This window comes from Acipenser ruthenus, chromosome 10, assembly GCF_902713425.1.
Source record: "Acipenser ruthenus chromosome 10, fAciRut3.2 maternal haplotype, whole genome shotgun sequence".
In the NCBI taxonomy this organism is placed as follows: Eukaryota; Metazoa; Chordata; class Actinopteri; order Acipenseriformes; family Acipenseridae; genus Acipenser; species Acipenser ruthenus.
In genome coordinates, this window is record NC_081198.1 from 4,520,439 (window position 1) to 4,535,557 (window position 15,119).

General features: G+C 38.9%; 1 protein-coding gene across 7 annotated transcripts in view; it reads right to left on the bottom strand.

Annotated features, from left to right (window-relative positions):
- Positions 1–15,119, bottom strand: part of LOC117402449 (uncharacterized) — a 170,661-nt gene that overhangs the window by 133,177 nt on the left and 22,365 nt on the right. For 4 of the 7 annotated variants that reach the window (XM_059031559.1, XM_059031558.1, XM_059031556.1 and 1 more), the window contains exon 1: positions 9,888–10,053. The exons of the other annotated variants lie outside the window; for them this stretch is intronic. The gene's annotated coding sequence lies outside the window, so the exon portion shown is untranslated. Of the gene's footprint in view, positions 1–9,887; positions 10,054–15,119 lie in introns of those variants that run through there. 7 annotated transcript variants of the gene reach the window in all.

A 15,119-nucleotide genomic window follows, 5' to 3' on the forward strand; every position in this document is an offset into this window, starting at 1 on the left:
AGTAAAAGTGTCACAAATGTACCTTTACATTCTTAAATGATGGATTGAATGTGGCCATAGAACAGGGAGATAACACAGGTGCTATAGTATATGATTGAATTTACCCATAAGTGTTTGAAGTTATGTCTGAAGGTACAGTACTAATAGTACCGCAATTATAACCCCTTTTTTTCAAAATACTGCTGGAGTTTATTGTAAATACCACGGCACAGTCCGCATGTCAGCATGTCAAGAACCACCAGCTCGACCCTTATTTGACAAACACGGTTGGATCATCACCCTTTCGAGACCTCAGCGTTGCTTCTCTTCTGAAGATCAGAGCCCCCAGCTCCCTCCCACCACTCCCACACGGGGTGAGAGATGGATTCAGATCACACTCTGCTGGCAGGATTTAAAACTGACCTTTTTGGCACAGAGGCAAGCCTCCTACCTGCTAAGCCAACAGTTCTTTTCCAATCAACTATCCAAGCTGCCTGCTGTATTAAGTCGCATTGTCTTCTTGCCAAAAGGGTCACTGTTCTCCTCAATTTGGCTTTCTATAAGAACTAGCAAGTTACTGTATAGTTTGCTATTTATTTGTTCCTGGATAGAGGTGACAAATTGGTCTATAGAAGTAGTAGTATATATTAGATTAGAACAATGTAGCCTACGATCTTGCCTCATAGTCTATGTCACATTCCCTCCACTGAAGACAGATGGTCTAGGGTCAGAGATCAGCCAGAGCTGGTTGATGGAAACTGAACACCTGAAAAGAAGATATCGCGGCAACCCTAGTAGAGGAGAAAGGTAAGCTTGAGTTCAAGTTTTTGGATCAAACCAAACACTTAAGAAAGGGCCTCGATTCTCGCTCTGCAGCAAGCCTCCATATTATTTGAATATACGAATACAAGGGTTTTGGCCAACATGTCCTGTCCTCTTTTTATGAGTGGGTTGTAGAAGTGCAGATTTTAAATTACAGTAGCAAGAGATTTGACCCATAGTTGAGTGCCTTTGTTCTTCTGGTCTAGGTTTTTCATCCATTAAGCAGACACTTAAGTCTGTTCATTTCAGTACACGTTTGCTTCTTACTCCACGACTACTGTAGGCACTAGCTGAATTCACCTGCATTTTGTGCATTTCACCTATGGAGGGCTGGTTTCAAATTCAGCCCAGATCACAACTGAAATTGTCCACATCACAAAACTACCACACATTGCAACTGACTGTCTGGCTTCAGAGGAGCCAGAACTGAATAGCAGGGGCGTGTTCAGGTCAGGACTGAGGTGCTCCTGTCACAGAACTGTGATGCATTATTGCTTTTTGCCCAGAGGGAAGACTTTTCCTTGCCACTTCTTGGAGCATCTGTTGCTCCATGGAGGTCTCCCACCCAAGGCCTGCCAAGACCCAACCCCCAGTCTAAGAACGGATGAGACCAGGATCTGAAGGTAGAAAAGCAATTGCATACAGTATGTTACACCAATAAAAAAAGTGTAATGGATACTAATGACAGAACTGATTAAAGCATACAAAGCAACTAAATGTTGAGGAAAAGAAGATCCAAAGAATAATTATAGCTACATGTATACAAGCAGCAGACAGTCAGGGTGATCTTCAGTACTCACAGCAAAAATGAGATTTTCTAAAGTGAAAAGTAACCCAGCTTTACAGAGATATTCTACAATTAATATTTTCCATATGTTAACCACATAAATAGACAGCAATGTATTTTTTAAATGAATTTAACGACCAAAATCTTTTTCAGGTTTATTTCTAATTTTTTTAAACTGAGCTCAAACCAAAACTAATAATTGAAAATATCTTGGATTGAAGTTAGAGGCATGGCATCTCCTACCTGTATCACGTTCTGTGGGTCTGTGAGTTCTGAAGGTTTTAGAGGCCTGTGTTTTATTGAATTAACAAAAGCTTGTTTCTGTTTTCTTGAGTCCAAGACGCTGCCAACTCACAGGAAGCTGGAGGGCAGGGTTTATTGTTCCAGCATGGTTGCAATTCACCACCCATCTGCTTGTATTGCATCGTTCCTGGCTCAGACAGAAAGGTCAAGGTGATGGATTGGCCTTTCTGACTGTGGGATCTGAACCAGGCCTCAGGAAGTGGTTTAGGCCTAGATGTGGCACACATATACTTGACTAGGAATCCATGGAACAGTTTTGAGTATTTGAGGGTTTTTTTTTTTTTTTTTTTTAATTGACTGGACTTTCTCTCCTTTCAAATAATAAGAGTTAAGGAACTCTTTGAAAATGTTTTTTTGGTGACAAACATTTGTCATGTATATAAATAAAGTGACACGCTGGTGATGATCCAGTTGGATTGAAGCATGTTTGTGTGTAATCCACTCCACCGACTTTTATAAAAGAATAAAACTGGGTTATTGATTACAGAGAATTGCAGACTTCTTATTGATGTTTTTAAATATAAATAAAATAGTCAAAAAATATATTATGATAATGTCAAGGTTAACTTTTTTTTTTAATTAGTTACTTATTTTCAGTAATAAATAGCCTAATTGTTTACCTAACTTTTTTGTTTCTTTGGGTTTTTTTTTTTTTTTAGAAAGAATTCAATTATTTTGTAACTCCATAAAGCAATATAGGCTTAATTCAGTATGCATTAATAGATATTTTAAATCTTATATCATCAATAACTACTATGCATATAATAATCCACACACACAAAAAAACACAGTTCAGTAACAAATGCTAGCCTTCAAACTCTCCCATTAAAAATGCTATTTAGTTTATTTAGCATTTGGAGACTATGATCTATCTTAACCAAAATGTTTCTGGAAAAGTATAAGAGCTTTCATAGGGGGCCTGCCACGAATGCAAGATCAGATAATGCAACCTGCCAATGTGAATACTCTGTGTGCATTAGGGCAATTATATATAATACCAGAGCGTAGTATTGTACATCATCTAGTATTAAAGAGACGCTTTATTAATTCTGTAAGGCTTTCAATGGATGCTAATGTCTGACACTCCTACCACTTTCCTCATTTCAAGATATTGTTTTAAAACAAAGCTCTCTTAAACCAAGACAGAGTTGTGTTTAAAACCGGCGTTGACAAGTAAAGCTTGAAACTTTGTGACATGGGTTGAAACAGTGGTAATGACACCTAATGCTTGCAGTATATTATTGAAACCCTTATTTAGCTCTTCTCTTCAGAATTCACACGGCTTGGTGTTTCATTTCGCTAAACCACTGAATTTATTCATGCAATGAGTATCTCTATCCTGCAAATATGTACATATTACTTTAAACACACAGAATAAATAGAGGCCATAATACTGTCAACAGTATGAGGTCATCTTTGGAGTCTGCTGACAAAAAATTCCATACATCTTATCTGCTGTGCATTTCCATTTGTTACTTATGTCTCAGATTTGCAGTTATGAAAGGAACACATAGTAATTTTTTTTTTTTTTTTTTTTTTAATGTAAATACATGACAATTGATACGACAATACCAATACCGGGGTGGGTGGGAAGCTTTCTAATTATTTGAAATGACATTGTCATCAGTGTTTTCTCCACAGCAGGACTTCAAGTAATAAAAGTGTTGATGTTAAATGGATATAAATAATGCATTCTCTATACTTTTTTGTTGTTGCTTCTTGCATATGTATTTGCAGTCTGTATTTACTTTGCATTGATATTAAATACAATTCTGACATTGAAGTGCAGTTCATTTTCTATTTCAAAGAGCAAAAGCAATACACGGTGAGAGGAAGGCATTTGTTGTTAAAAGGCACTATTTATTAGTCCTTTATAGACATCTCAAAAGATTACATTAGATTTAAAAAGAGCTATGAGAGGCTCACGAGTGGCGCATCCGGTAAAGGCGCTCCGTGTGGAGTGCAGGATGAGCCCTATAGCCTGGACGTCGCCGGTTCGAGTCCAGGCTATTCCATTGCCGACAGTGGATGGGAGCTCCCAGCGGGCAGCGCACAATTGGCCGAGCGCCGCCCGGAGGGGGGGAGGGCTTAGGTCAGCCAGGGTGTCCTCGGCTCACCGTGTTCCAGCAACCCCTGTGGTCTGGCCGGGCTTGACTGTAAGCTGCCCAGAGCTGCATTGTCCTCCGACGCTGAGGTGGCTGCACGGTGACTCTGCAGTGTGTAAAGAAGTGGGCGGCTGATGGCACACACTTCGGAGGACAGCGTGTGTTCATCTTCGCCCCTCCCAAGTCAGCACAGGGATGGTAGCAGTGAGCTGAGCCTAAAAATAATTGGGCATTCTAAATTGGGAGAAAATAAAAAAAATAATTGGCAACTACTAAATTTAAAATAAATAAAAAAATAAAAGGGCTATGTATTTTTCCTTAAATTATTGATAATTAACCCTGCTATCTCCCTGCTAAATGAGACCCCTGCCTCAACTCTTCCCATGTCAATGCTGAGTGACTTTGACAAGCTGTGATTCCCATATTAAATCTTGCGAGTTGCGAATTTTGCTTTTATAATGCTTGTACTATGCATTACTATGCTTTACCCTACTACTCTGTGTTTCACAATGCTTGCAATGGTTATACTGTGCTACTAAAAGCTGTGGCAGTACTTCGTGAAAACTTATCTTGTGTAAACAAGGTGTACGCCGTTCTGATCTAGTACAGCTAGCTCAGTACCTGTGTTTAGGATTATGCCCACACTGGTAGACATTGTCAGATGCCACAGTCCTCTGCAGTCGCCATCGTCCCACATTATCGCTTCAGACCACAAGTACACAGTTCTGATCAGAAGCTGTCTTCTGGGACGTGAGATACATTGTTTTCCTGGTTACAGTCCTGGAAACATGTCCTCATGATGCGAATACTGCATTGCTATTAGTTCTTAATACAGTAGCTCAAAATTAAACTGCCTCTGGGAGCAAATACACAATATATACAACTTTGAGGTACAGGACGAGAATCACATAATGACCATTTCTGACAGCCAACAAATCAATCCTCAATTAATAGATCTTTTTAAGGTCCTACACCACAGCTCGCAGGCATTGTTCTGATTGACCTCTGGTGTCATGCAACTGTGAATAATTGCCATTTTTTGCAGATTCTGAGGCCTAAAATGGTTAATTTAGCACTCATTAAATGGAGGATGTGAAGCGCTGTGAACTTTCTCTGCCCACAAGACAACCAAAGCACAAGCAGCAAGCCCAGCCCACAGCTTCCCCACATTCTTCTGAGCGACTTAACCCTGACCTGGAGGGCATTAGCCTCTGCTGAAGTGAAAGAGCGATTCAGACTCAATGACTATTCATGCCTGTTTGTTTTTATAAAAAGGCCGCCAATTATGCTTAAGGGTAAACTATTCCCTTTCTGAGACCCAGTTAAGGCTCTATTGTTGCTGTGCACATATAACATTAAATGTGATAACCTGGTTCATTTTAATACAAATGCTTTGACTGAACATAATGTCAATTGCAGCCGCACCTGGGCGTTCAGACTTTGCTAATGTCTTTAGAGGTGCATTCATGCTCCTCACACAGCGTTTAAACAGTGCAACTACCAGAGATTAGACAGTTTCCTAAATGAGGCTCTTCTTAAGAGATATGCCCATGGATAAATACATGGTTATAATAAAGCAAGCATCATTTCCTTATTTTATTGGGTGACCTATCACCCATAAGGGGTTATGTTGGTCTTCAAGCAAAAGAGAAACTAGCCAGCTGTATCTCAGTGCTGGAGGCTCAGTTAGTCGCATACAGCACCAGCATCAGGGCCATAAAGTCCAAACAGCTTTAAATCCAGATAAATCTGCATGGTAATTTTGCACTTTTCCCGTGGTCATATTATGTATTTATCATAGTTTGCCAAGGCTTGCCATGTTATATGATTCTTTTACTGGGGTACTTGTTTATAAGAGGTTTGCTTATATAAATTGGCTTGGTTAGTCTGGTCCTGAGTGGGCTAGAGAATTGATATGTTGATACATTTGTTTTATATACAATGCATACAGACATGTATCTATGTATTTTTCTTTTATACTCCAATGTCACGAAGCTTTTCCAGTTGACACAGTAAATCACTCCTGATAAGACGTTCAGTGATTGTTATTTTTAGTTTGTACTATTATCTCTGCTTTACAGCACAGCACTGCTGCTGAAGTTGAGGTGCCAGTATTTTATTCTGCAACTCAATTGTTATGGTAAGCTACATGGCAGAAACTGTGGCTCTGCTTCATTTGTTGAGATGTGTGAAGTTTGCAAAGTCTTTACTCTTATTTTAATAGAAATTACTTCCTCTGATTTATTTTTTTTCTTTTTTAATTTGGTCAACGATATTTAATAATTGGTAATTTGCATGGTTCCTTTGTTATAACAATATAACAAAAGCTAACAATTAAAATAAAGCATGTGTTCTTTATTTGGCTTATACTAATAATAATAAATAAATAATAATAATATTTACAAAAAACATCTTGTACAGTAGAACCACTGAACTCATTTTTCCTTCCAACTGTTCTCTCATAATATCAGACTTCTTGAATTGCAAAGGGATTTATAACTGTGTAAACAAAAACTGAGCCATCAAAATTCCCTAGCATACTAAAAAAACAAGAACAAGCGCCATCTGCTGGATTTTTATGAAAACTACACCAATCAAGTCAATACATCTTTCTTAATGCGACTCCCATGAAAAAGATTGGCGTTTAAATCTCCTACATGGCTTCCTCAAAGTCAGCTTTATAAATGTATTAAGAGGATAGATGTACGGTATTTATATGAGGCGTGAAATCTACTTGGTTTTAATATAAATATCCTGGAGCTTTAATAATGTTTGCCAAATTATAACTACTTTGTCCGGCATAGATTGGAACACAGATGGTCTGCATCAAGGATTCTAGGGAAGGGTGGCTAGCAGCAGTTTAAAAGTAAAAAAAAAAAAAAAAACACAAGGTGAAAGGAATTTGAACCGGCTGAGGAAAGGTAAGAATTAACCATTAGCACTGCCCCAGTGGAATCAGTGACAGCTCGTACAGTACTATAAAAAGATGTTGTGCAGAACCTCATAGCTGAAGCACTGAGCACCCAATGCTTCGAGATGCATAAAGCTTTGCTCTAATCATCTTATTTGTGAAAGGCCTGCAACTTGCCACTTGGTGTCTTCACAGAGGTGTTTACCATAGGGAACATTTACCCATCCTCTCCCCAGCCTTATTAATGTCAAAGTCTACTTGTGATGTGCAATACAACAGTCAAGTCCCAGTCATAATTCTTTCAAAGAACCTTCTGATATTAAAATCAGACCTACTTAATTCTCTGTGAAGCAGCTTCTAGTCTATTCTGGTAGCTATTTTTGCGATGAACACAATCACAAGCCCACAGGAATCAGTAGCCCTTTCAGATGTTAATGTTTTATGTTCAGCTGTTGGCCCTGCGCCAGATAATGATCTAAAAAAATGTGTATTCATATTATTATGAATCCAGTTACACTCAATGGGGGATAAAGTTTCTATAGACTTTTTTGTGCGCTAGTTAGAGCAATAATGTGCCTGACAGACCCACGATCGTCGAGTCTCTGTCTCTCTTTTTCTCTGACAGGAATTCGGAGGGCATCATCTGACCTTGAAGCGTCATTGAAATATGCCGTAATTGGCAAAGGAAAATAATCATTATAAGCATCATTTTGTTCACATTGTGCTTAAAGTTCAGCAGGTATACAGGAGCACACAGAGACACAGGCTGTTGGTGGCTTCAAGGGCAATGTTTTTTTTTGTTTTTTTTACCTGGTGTTACCATAGACTTCAGTCCCCTCAGCTTCACCAAAATAAAAGCACAACCCCAAGTTGCTTTAGCAACATGCAATGCCACAGGTGAATTATTAGGAGTAGAGATATCATTGGCTCTTAAGGGGTTAATAAACCACTCTCAAACTGAGCTGTGGCTCTGTGTGTACACACAGCATGTTTCTGGGTCTCAATCACGCTGCCAGCAACTCTCTGAGTAGGGCTTATGGCAAACCAAACTAACCCACACTTTATATTTTATTACATCCGTTCAGCCTATCAGAGGGTCATAGAGATATAAACCTAGAGCATGTGCAAGGATAGAAACAAGACTCCCATTGCATAGAAAGTTTGATCCAGTCCTGTTTTTTTCTGGGAGGTTAATAAGACGCACCTGAGTTTGTTACCTATACAGTGTGGCTTGTATTAAAACCAGGAATGAGTGAAACTGCTATGCAATAGGAGTCTTATTTCCTTCCCTGGAGTACTCATTGAAGTCAATGGCGTAGTTTCAAAAGCCAGTACGTTACCAGGGTCTAATGTGCTTCAAGGTCCCCAGAGCCTGAAGGGGATACTGTCTTCCCCTCTCTATCAGAGACTGGCCAGCACAGCCTCAGAAAGCTCTCCTCAGAAAGATGCCCTGGGGTATTTAATTCCCACAGACTTGACAGGGCTACCCTTTAAATAGGTGATAAAATATCAGGATAATTACAGGGTTATCATTGCAGTGACAACCTGCTAGTTCAGGCTCCCTCTGGGTGGGTCTCTGGTATGTGTGCCTGTGGCTCACAGTGGAGATTTGTCTGAGTGTTATAAGAACGTGATGGAGCCTGCTAAATGCACTATGGGAGAAAACTGTATGTGAACCGTGAACCACAGGGTAGTCAGATCGCATCTCTGTCACAACCACCTAATAAAGGCCCAATAAAATACCATGTTTGTTACAGGCTGCCATTAAGCTCTGCAAAGAAAACGTGTCTGCACCACAAATTAAACACCAAAGGCTCCTGCCCAGCCTGTGAAATTAATTTAAATTAAAATCCTAAATACAAGGCAGCCAGAATTGCGGGCTGAAAGGTGACACTACAAAAGAGCCAGAGCCAGGTGGAGCACCTTTCTCCCAGCTCCCACTGAAAACCAGAAGAGGTTGGAAGGAGAGGGGATGGGATTTATTTTTGGCTATACAGCCCTCACCTTAATCCTTCAAAGAAAAAAAGGGCAGTCTATCTAAATTACTATTAGAAAGCACTGCACTTTACAGTACATGGGGAGAGCAATGCTCTCAAGGCAAGCGCTCATGAGTAAATGAGCAGATCCACTTTCCCAGCTGCCTTATATAGTGCACAACATTTTTTTGCATGATTCAAATTCCATTTGAAAAGATTATTAAAACCTTTCATCATTAGCATGCATCGCTGTCAGGTGAACACAGGTACAGCTGACAGAAGAATTTCTGTCCCTGTATATCGGGGGGGGGGGGGGGGGCACAGACTAGAGGCTTGTGAAAACATGTCAGTCACAGGTAATTGCTCTCCTGGAGAAACACTAGACTGCAGAATGAGAGCTCATGCTAAACACATGGATTCATTGCAACACCTAATCTGCTAATGAGCTCAGCTAGTTACTTCCAGCATTGCTGCAGAGGAAGTTCAAAACAGCTTTCTGTGACAGCAAAGGGCAACCTGGTATGGAGTACAAGCCATCCTTCAGCAAGCACTATACAGTCTTGTGCTGTTCTGGATTTCAGAATCATAAAGCATGCAGCAGGTCTTACTGGATGTGGTCTACTTTATTTCCTAATAGTCTCCCTGATAAAGCAACTGCTGTACTTGGGTCATTCACAACATTTTTAAAAGCTGCAATCATAATGTCCCGTAATATGATCACGTTGCAAGAACTGTACTGCTGTGTAATGTAAAACATTTAAAAAATGCAAACACTGACATTTCTGTTAAATCGTATTTGAATATTCGTGCTTTTATTATTTATTGTATATCTTTCCGATAACTTTGCTAGTCACTTTTTATATTTATTAACCAAAAAATACATAGAAGCCTTTGCACACCTAACATCAGCTCACAACAGACAGGAAATTAAAACCATAGGCTTACCCAGTTATTAAACATTCCCATCATATTTCATGAAAGTCTAAAACATAAAAAAAACAGACCTGTGCATTCTGCTCTATCAGAATCGGACCCAAGTGAATTCAGCCTGTTTCTGGGAGCTACGCCTCAAATTGAATGTGTTCGCTCTTGTGAAGCCTGTCTATTTGTCTCTGGATTAATGTATGACTTTAAACTCCCTGCAAACGAAAGAGCCACCACCCAGGTCATGCTTGTCCAGTTCTAGTTCATTATACCAGGGGGTTGGAGCGCTCTTGTGAAGGCATGTCAGCTGGTAACTGCAGTCCAACCCCTGGGTCAGCAGGGGAAAACACAAATGCAATTACTCAACTAGAAAAATACAAATCCACTAATCAGCTAGTGATCAGCGGCTAACAAAAGGAGATCGCTCCATCCCTGCTCAGGCACAGGCTAGTATTAATAGTGCCATTGTGTAATTACTGCAGACTTGAGCGGGTGCACGATAGGACAGGCTTCTTAGTCCACTACAGTACATTGAAGATTAATGAGCTCTATCTATCTGTTTTGCCTGTCAGACAGACGTCTCTCCCACTAAACAGTAGCTACTGGTTTTACACCCTGGGTTTTGTTCGGCGCTACATAGCTGCATGCGTTTCCTTCTGATTTATTAGTAACAAACGGGCTCTTGAAGGCTAGCGTTCTTTGTTGTCAGATAATGAATATGGAGACACGGTGAAGACAAAACAGAGGTTAATGACAACTGTTTCCCTGAAGAACACGTAAATGTATGTGCAACGTAACAATAATAAATTTGTCTACCGTTTGACATACCATTTTGCTGGCTCATAAATACTGTCTAAAGGGACAAATGTAAATTAATGGTTCACTATTAGTGGCGTTTTACGATAGAAGACCCATCTTGTTTGAGGCCTATTTACCCTTTGTAAATGCAATTACACTCTACTTTTATTTTGAGTGGTGTAGTGTGATCAAATGTTTGTTGAAACACACACACACACACACATCTATATAATAACTTCTAGTTTATGCGCATTGTAAAGAAATAGGGATTTTAATGGAACATCTGGAATTACTTCCACTGTTGAGGACTTGAGGACAAGCCATGCAGGTTTCAGATTCAGGAATCCTACAAGCACACAAGCAAGCTTTTCTTTATCAGACAAGCCGACACTCCTCCTTCCTTTTTCAGTGTTTAGGAGGGAAACCTCATCGTACCACTGTCGCCTTTGCCACTAAAGTAGAGTCAATTTGTTTACTAAAAATTCGAAGCTTCCGGTCCTCGATGACTTGTGCTCTGGAATGTCTTTACTAAGTTTCCTCACAGTTAGATAAGCAGCTCTATATGTAAATATAAGACAGTCATATATGCTATAAGCACCGTCATTATATAACCATATCCACGCCTGTAAAAGCAAAGTCAAACCCATATTGTGTAATAATCACAACATCATTGATATCTTAAAATGTTAAGCAACGCTTTATAATAAGCCAGTAATTCAATTGGCAGTCGATTTAATAGGAAGTAAAAAGCGTATTGATGACACGTTCCACAGTTATTTTGATGAACCCCTTACAACATTAAGAAAGGCACTATTAAAAAAGGTGAAGGGATGCTCTGCTCTGTTTAAACCCTGTAGTCTTACAGCAGCTTCTGTTAACAAGACACACTATATCACAAGGACTGAAAGAAACTGTGGGATTTCCCCTTGTCATCGTTTATCCTGTCGAGATAATTCACACATTGTTTCACAGGGTTAAAAATGTTGCTGAAATAGGTCATTATCAGTGACCGACCGCATGCAATTTGCAAAAAGGCGTGAAATCGCTAACAACAGATGTGCCGTGGCTTAGTGAATTATGCACACGGTGCACTGAACAAGAAGAAGTGGCAATAAATGGCTGGGGACAACATTTTCAATCATGATGTACTCTCCGATAAAATCTTTTGTTTTTGGGAGAGGGCTTTATACCTTTCAGGGGGTTCATTATTAATTAATATTAATTCACAATCACTTGTGCTAGAAGGGATTTGAGTGGTTGTGCTGTGAAAGCAGTCTGCCATATGGTTAAAAGTAAAGACCTCCCACCCCTCCCCCAAACATTACAACAGTATTTGACCCCTTCATCAGGGGAAGCTTATATATCCACTCCCAGCAACCAATGGATGTAAAAAACCACATTTGTACTTCTGTATTTGTAACATCCACAGGGGGGCAGAGTGTTGCAGGGGGACAGGTTAATGGTTACACTCTGGGGGTACCAGCTGTACTAAAAAAAATACATGCTTGAGCGCCCTGTTGTAAAAAGTCAGGATGTGTTGATTTAAACAGACAATTTACAAAGTGAATCTAAACAAGAAGAAAAGGTTACTGGTGATATTTCAGACACACGTTTCAAGATTATCTATATGGATTAATTATTCTTGTTAAACTATGTATTATAAGAAATATAGTATAGGCTTCTGTAAGATACAGAAGAAGCATAGCCCATATATATCAGCTTGTATCGTATAACACTGTATACAAAATTCTACTGTATATACATATTCAAACACGTAGTTATTGCTTTTAACATAACATAGTCCATATACTGTAATTCTGGATAATATTGAGTTTACAGAATAAAATAATATCAAAATGACAGTTACCATAAACGCTAAAGTATTATGGGGCTGTTTTTTGTGTGGTTATTATGATTAAAACAGCCAGCATCCAGTTTTCCATTTTCAAACAAGATAAAACAGCAGTACATGTCTGATAGAAGCTTTTAGGGGGCGTCTTGTCCTATGCTCGGAGTCATTAATTACCGTCCACATAATTATTTTTGGTTGCATCTATCGAATATCTGATTCCGCTAATGAATTCAAAGGATTAATTTCACTGCAACAATGTATCAATTGTTTCCAGTAAGAGATAAACAGACTAGCAGTAACTTGATTTTCAAGTAAATTGATCAAACCTGTATAAATGCTGTAGCAGATGGTTTCATTGATCTGTCTTCATTGGATGTTGAATTTTCAATGGATATCTGAGATGGTGCTTACTAATACTGTAGATTTTCTTTTCCTGATCTGCAGCAATGAATATTAGGCAGATACCAGTAACTCAAATTTTTTAAATGTATTTGACTTGCTCCCATCTGGATTCTTTGTCTGAGTTGCTAGCTTGATGCCTGGCTGGCTGTGCTGTGTGTGTGTGTTATGATTTACAGTTTAAATAGGTTGGTAATGTGTCATCAGCAATCCCAAAGAGAGAAGCTAGAACACACAATAGTGGGACTTCTGTAGGCTTTTGAAAATATAATATACTTCAATATGTGCGGAGACAAACATGGATTTGATTATTCTTTCAAATTTCTAAACAAACAGTCAGTTTTTATATTTATTTTTATTTCACAATTAGCTGATTTTACCAATTTACAGTTCAAATTGCTTTTAATTTAGTCCTATATATTTAAATTGGTTTTATGGAACCATTTCAATTCCAAGAAACACACCCAACATGTCAATAAACTCAAATAAATCAGTAATATATAAAAATCATTAAATGGCGCCAAGTACGCTTGGAACAGTACAGCTGGCTAGCTGGTACAGTCAGTTGGAGAGACAAAAAGCTAAGAACAATGGCCACTATGATACAGCTCCCCAGGTAAGAACAGACCACAAGGGTAAAAGAAGACTGCTGTTAACATGCCTTCTTAGGGTTAGGGTTATGAGGCACATATGTGTTGTATGAAACCTGGAAAATATCTGGGATTAGTTTGGAAGAAGCTAATTAAATATTACATGAATACTGATGACCCCGTAATCCTGTGTGTTTGTGCTGGGAATTGCTGTGTCGTCAAAAGCCTACCCTTGCACCTCCACCAACAAAAAAACAGACCTAACTCCTGCATTATACTCTTTACACCAATAAAACCGATACAGATAAAAACTCTTTTAGGGTCCTGAATAAAAAGGCGACAATGAGATCAGGCTTGGCTTAACCTGCTCCACATAAGCAAATCAGTCGGGCTCAAATTTGAAAAAGGCACATATTAGCGCTACTACAGTATATATGTAATGGGTCAGAATGACAGTGATGCTGTTTAAAGAGCTGAGGTTTAAGTCATCCATTTTAGCCTCTACCGGCTGTGACGCTGATCTCTTGGTTTAAAAGTTAAATGACAGGCTGCTGGAATGACATTAAGATCTTCATTCTTCAGGAGACTTGTCTGATTGGAGTGGTTATCATGAAGAACATGGCTGGCTCTTCCAAAGGGGCACTAAGACTTTTATGTAAATGCCAAGGCGCAACATTTCAAACAATAAGACTTTAACAAACAAAGAAAAACAACAATCTGATGTGGAATGTGATGAGAAAATGGCATGAATTCCTGTGGCGTTTGGATAACAATTTCAAGACGGATCTTTGACGGATTCCAAACATCACGTTGTGTTTCTTGGAATTGAAATGGTTCCATAAAACCAATTTAAATATATAGGACTAAATTAAAAGCAATTTGAACTGTAAATTGGTAAAATCAGCTAATTGTGAAATAAAAATAAATATAAAAACTGACTGTTTGTTTAGAAATTTGAAAGAATTTGAAAGAATAATCACATTGCAAATCCCATACCTGGGGCAACGCTTCAAAATACTGAAGAACCATTTAAAGTGAAAGCCTTTTGTACAACACACACAACTGGTTGGCTGCCTATCCTGTGTGTATCCAAATCACAATGCCATCCATCGGCTCCCTACCTGAACCCACCTACAGGTAAAATAAATAAATAAATAAATAAATAAATAAATAAATAAATAAGATATGTCCTTATTTCTTATTTTGTAGATGTTTTGAAAACGAGACGCAGGCTGTACTGTGACACTGACCTCCTCCACTGCTGAATCTAATCAGATAAAGTGTCTGTAGAACCTGTGAGTTGGGGTGTGGGGGTGATCTCAGAGACTACGCAACTCAGCACACTGTTCAACTCAGCACAACCTCATAGTAGCAAAGTACAGAGACTTAATGACAGCCTAGGTGCATTAGCTTATTGTAAAGCTGAAAATCACTACAATGCAATGGGTTTGCATCCTAACAAAGGACAGATATTGAGTTATTATTGCAGGAAAGTTAAATGCAAAAGAAAAAAAGGAAACAATTTAGTGTACTGTACACAGCTGGCAAAAACATCTTTCAATATCTTTCCACCCAGTTTCCTGCCACTTGTTAAAGCTACCAGCTGTTACATTTAATACATTGAGTGAATTCCAGAAGTGAGCATTGACATTTCCACTGCAAGTCATGATTAA